The following is a 5,690-nucleotide window of genomic DNA, read 5'->3' on the forward strand; positions in this document are numbered from 1 at the left end:
ACTCATTAGTAACTTTTGACATGTTTGTAACAGAGTAATATTATATTTATATTGTGTAAGAATGATATTTTGGATGTTGGTATTATGGAAGGTCTTGATGTAAGTAGCCCGAGTTTCCTCTGGCCCTGACACCATATCTGGTGTAGGGCCCCTACACCAGATGTGGTGTCAGGGCCAGAGGAAACTCGGGCTAGATGTAAGGAACCTAAAATGGTTGTGTGATAGCATAGTTGTGTTTTGGATTTATTGAAAACCATTAGAGAAAGTACTGTAACATGTTGTTTTTTTCGGTTGGTCGTTTCCTCGGCGCTTTTTACTTCATCGTATGATCGTTTTGTGTGTTTTGATAAAGAGTAAAAGAGAGTTAAAACGTAACATTATAGTAATTTTACTGAAAAAAGAGATAATACAAATATAAATTTATTTTACCTTTCGATATGCTTCACTGTACTACAAGTTAATCGTTCAATCAATGAAAAATAGACTGTCTTTTCCATGGTATGTAGGGCTTGTGGCGCAATGGATAACGCGTCTGACTACGGATCAGAAGATTCCAGGTTCGAATCCTGGCAAGCTCGTCAATTTTTATCTGAACTATTTTTAAATAAAAGCTATAACTAATATTCGCCTAATAAAAAAAATCGATTAATTGAAAAATTAGTTCATTAATAATTCATTATATCGGGTTCGAATCCGGTGCATATTTTGTAATTACCATGTTTTAAAATACCATTTCCTAGCAGTCAGGACTCTAGAATGTTTTAATTTCGAGTAACTTTATGGAGTTTTTTTTTAATTAATTGTTGAGCTAGTTAGTACAAGTATAGAAACCAATATCAGGATTATGATTCCCTTACAAATATATATTATTATTATTCTCTTTACTTCCTCTTTAAAGAAGATTATATAAATAGAATAACGTAGTTATACTCGTAAAGGGGATAATTAAAAGTTAAGTACAGTATTTAAAAGGACAAAAAAAATCATGAGTTATATATAACATATTTAGGTAATTATTATTAACAATTATTATTAATGATAATAAAAATAATAATAATATTTGTTCAGAATTATTGAAACGTACTTAAGAGATACCAGTCGGAAGTCCACTAGCTATGACATATCCAGTTCCTATTTAATTTTGTCACCAATTAGTATGAGGAAATAACTGAGAATCTGAATGGGAATGTAAATATACGTCAAGCATAATATGTACACTCCCGTACATTACATTTTATAATCTCCATAAGCTATAATTAATTATCTAAAATTATGCAATCGATGTAGATACAGTGGGAGGGGTTGAAAGGGAATAGGAGAAACGGGGAGGTGGGGCCCCTTTTGCACGAGAATGAAAGTAGGGGCGTGGAACGGGTGTTGGAGCAGGGGTGTTGAAGACGGTATGTGGTTGGGGTCGAGGTTTAGGGGTGGGGTGTGGTTTTGGGATATGGAGTGGATGAAACTGGTTGGCACATAGACCAAACAGTTCAGGATTTATAGTAAGATAAAATATATCCTTCAACCGCATCGGTTTACTAGCAGGACGAAGTCCTCGCGTTCTTGAAATGCACGTGTTGTTCATGTCACAAGGGAGAAAACTCGTATCATCCAATACAATATTTCTGTCAATTTTGCATGTACATGTATATAATCCCTATACCGGACTGAGTCGCAGGCAAGTTCTGACAAGTCCATGTAAGGCTGCCCAGATTATATGCTGTTTACGTTTTATACAATATGACAACAAAAACACTTACCATCACGACTTTCATTGACTATCCGATGACATTTTGGACTAAACAGGCATCACACGTATCGACCCGGAACTTTGAACTAATATGAAATCCAAATGCGGTATTTAAATACAGTGTTCAGAAAATTACTTGCCGTTGTGTTTGTTTTTATTTATTTATTTATTTATTTATTTATTTTTTTTCATAAAAGAAAAAAATGGAGAAAAATAATTCAATCAGTGCTAAGCGTATTTTGATACGATATTTACGGTAACATAAAAAACAAAGTAATATTGTGCATCAATACACACGCTAAAACAGTTAGACAATGCTTATTTTGAGTAGATATATCGGGCTTGTGGCGCAATGGATAACGCGTCTGACTACGGATCAGAAGATTCCAGGTTCGAATCCTGGCAAGCTCGTATTTTTCCTTTTCTTGGCTAAATTTTATCCTGGTAAGCTCATTACTTTTTCCATAATTACCTCAAAGCCAATTCATCATTATGTTATCACAAATATTTTCGTTAATTCATTGATAATTAGAATTCGCAAAGAGATTGGCTAAGGTAGATTCGAGTCCTAGAAAGTTTTTTTTAAATTTTTCTTATTTATATAATTATCATATTTGAAAATACAATATTGTATATACTTTTATCAGCCAAAGGAGTGTAATTTGAAAACCGCCACCACCTGTTAAGATATATGTTTTAACTAAAAGTGAGTGATTTATATATTCCAGGATATCCAATTGTAACGCTATTGGCATGAATACAGTTATGTGAGATTGAGAAAGGTGCCAATATAATGGAGGTAAGAATTGTAACGCTGTTGGCATAAATACAGTTACAGTTATGTGAGATTGAGAAAGGTGCCAATATAATGGAGGTACGAAGGGGCGACTTTTGTGTGAGGGGTAGGACAGTAGAGATGAAAGTGGCTGTCAATATAGGGAAATATGTAACACAGGTTTCCGATTTGTTCAACACATCAAATCCAATATTCTTATTATTAGAATTGTGATACGGGTGGAGAAGATAGGGGTTGCCATTGACCGGATTGACCATGGTTGTGTATCACTAAGAACTACACATGTATAAATATTTACAATTTTACTAAAGATTCTTAATAAATATGACACTTATATTATATATGAATATTTTGGGTTTTTCTTTCAGCGTTAAAGAACGAAAATTATCTTAATTCTTTTATTAATTTTTTGTATTAATTTTTTTTTGAAATAATCTGAAGGCTACAAGTTGAACCATCGACTTCAATGTTTTATAAATTTCAATGTTTTATATAGGGCGCACTCAGTCCTAAGAAACAAAATCGTCTCGCAAAGTCGAGACTCTCGGCTTTTTCTGTCTCCGAGGATTTGTGCTGAACTTTTTCAACCTCAATATTTTGTTGAAACTATAGTAAATAAGTAAACACAATAGTTACTACTCCCAGATCCTAGCAATGGAGAGCGATGGAGATATGGTGGAAATGCTCGTGTTGTTCTTGGTACAAGGGAGATAACTCTTGTGACCTTTACCACAGTCTGATCACAGGGACTTGGCGCGAAACTCCAACCCGTAGTGGGGAATTTTAATTTATATCAAATTAGAAGGTCAAGATCACCTTGAGGATCATCCTTGTCCTTGTATGTTTGAGTCGTTCAGGTGTCTGGGACCCCATAGGTTTGGACAAATCGCGGAATGTCTCGGACTTGTACGGGTTCATATATGGATCGTAGAGTTGGGATGTTGTACATAGTCTGCCAAGGACACATTTACAAGTTTTAAAACGGTGTTACTTTTGATTTTTACATTTTTAATATGACTTCAAATCTTAGAATATAAACAAAGGGCTCACCATTACGATTCTGATCAGTTATTGTCTGGTTCCTGAGATATTTTTTTTTCGATTCAAACATATTTTATTGTCAAAACGTACGAAGGGATTGGGCACAAGTTTTTTCAACTTATCAACGTCCTTTCCCAAAATAAATACAAAATTACAAAATTTGACAAAATAAAGACTAAAGGTCACCAATTCAATATTTTTGTAACATCTTTGTAACATTGCTCTCCGGTTTGTCAAAAGGCAGGAAGTACAGAACAAACAAATATCATGCATTTTAAAATCTATTGCTTGTTTTTATAAACCTGTGCACATTTCTGAATATGATTAATTAGTGTCTACTGACAGATGAACATTTCCACCTAGGAGTAACTGTAAGTTCATAGCTACTTCCAACGAAATTTTGGTTTGAAAGAATATCAACGTATCGATCCGGAACTTCGTACTTAGGGGGGGATATATATGACCGCAAATTTTTAAGAAAAGACAATGGTGATGAAAAAATTCAAAATTAACTTTTATGAAAAAGTTACAAAATATATATTGTATTATGCATTGGCAGTACCATCATGATTGTATGAAGTGTATTCGTATGCAACAGTGTTATACATACATTAAATTGTATAACTAAAATGAGATTATCTTTATAACATAGGGAATATAAGTAGGTAGCACATGTGTTCAGTTATAACATGTCCTGACAGCAATACCGAGTATATCAGTTAGCATTATGATAACTAGCCGATACAGTAGACCGCATACCGCGTGCCAAACGCTGAAACTCTCTCCACAAATAACACCGCACCATATGTAATGTCTATACTCTTTCTTCTGATATGTACGATTTATCATGCATTTTAACTAGTATGCACTGGTTTTACTTCTTCTGGAAGTAGTTTTGTAGATATATCTTTAACTTCGTCGTTTGAACTTCTTTTGTCTGTAGAAAAAAAACAGACAACGTCCCATATAAAAAAAAAATTGTGAGCCGGCGGTATGATTTTATGGAAGATGCATTTCAAAACTAACTACGCTAATGTATTTTAAAACTCACTACTAACTTTAGCGGAAGCAAAGTTAGATTAGACTTTGTGGAATACAAAGGCCGTGTTACAAAGGCTGTGTAACCGGACCTGCGGACGCTTAACCCAACCACGTGGATAACATGGGCTTGTGGCGCAATGGATAACGCGTCTGACTACGGATCAGAAGATTCCAGGTTCGAATCCTGGCAAGCTCGTTAAATTTTATTGAATTTATTTTTAAAGCATCAACATTTGAAATTCATATGAATTCGGACATGAAGTGTTCAACGAACTTTTAGTCTCATATATTATTACAAAACACGAGTCTAGCTATTGCATACACGTATATTTAGTAGAATCTTTCCCAAAAATGATCAACAGTTTTTTCCTCCTTTGTAGCCAATTGATATTATAATCTCCATAAATCAGGGCTTGTGGCGCAATGGATAACGCGTCTGACTACGGATCAGAAGATTCCAGGTTCGAATCCTGGCAAGCTCGATATTTTTTACTTGTGGGTGTTATATTTTTTCTATTGCTTTATTGAATAAATCCTAAGAAATGTACGACCTACATTTGTATATTAAAGTGTTATCACACTAAGGAAGAAAACTCGTGTCAAATCCGGAAATGAAGAAACTATAGTGTGCATTTATGATTTCTAAAAGAGATTGTTCTGATCTTGAATGGCTAATATTTCTATTCAGGCAAACATTTTTTTACGGCAATTAATACAATAAGCTACTTGATTTTATATTCTTTTTTTAGTATATTGAACTCAGTTCGTTGACGCATTTTAGTTTAAGCTGTCAAATTGAAGACAAAGCTTCACTAAATTTGAAGTTAAGCAAGTGTTCATGAACGAAATAGTATTAAGATTTTAGTGATATAAATATAACCAAACCATTTAACACCAATTTGTAAAAAGAGAAAAAAAGGAAAACAGAAAAAATATATAATAAAGGGAAGTAACTCCTGTATCCTTATATTTCTGAAACACTCTCGCCCAGTCATTGTAAGGTAACACCAAGCGAACAAAGTTTTCTTCAATAACTTTCATTTGTCTAAATTTGTATTTTTGAAA

At 33.8% G+C, this 5,690-nt stretch overlaps 4 non-coding genes across 4 annotated transcripts; all 4 read left to right on the forward strand.

Moving 5' to 3' along the window:
* Positions 1–505: 505 nt before the first annotated feature.
* Trnar-acg lies at positions 506–578 on the forward strand. The gene has a single exon. It is a non-coding gene; the product is annotated as a tRNA-Arg (tRNA).
* A 1,507-nt stretch (positions 579–2,085) lies between these two features.
* On the forward strand, positions 2,086–2,158 carry Trnar-acg. The gene has a single exon. It is a non-coding gene; the product is annotated as a tRNA-Arg (tRNA).
* Positions 2,159–4,748: 2,590 nt separating this feature from the next.
* Trnar-acg lies at positions 4,749–4,821 on the forward strand. Its single transcript has one exon. It is a non-coding gene; the product is annotated as a tRNA-Arg (tRNA).
* Positions 4,822–5,034: 213 nt separating this feature from the next.
* On the forward strand, positions 5,035–5,107 carry Trnar-acg. The gene has a single exon. It is a non-coding gene; the product is annotated as a tRNA-Arg (tRNA).
* The last annotated feature ends 583 nt before the right edge of the window (positions 5,108–5,690 follow it).

This window comes from Pecten maximus, chromosome 6 (genome assembly GCF_902652985.1).
Source record: "Pecten maximus chromosome 6, xPecMax1.1, whole genome shotgun sequence".
NCBI lineage: Eukaryota > Metazoa > Mollusca > Bivalvia > Pectinida > Pectinidae > Pecten > Pecten maximus.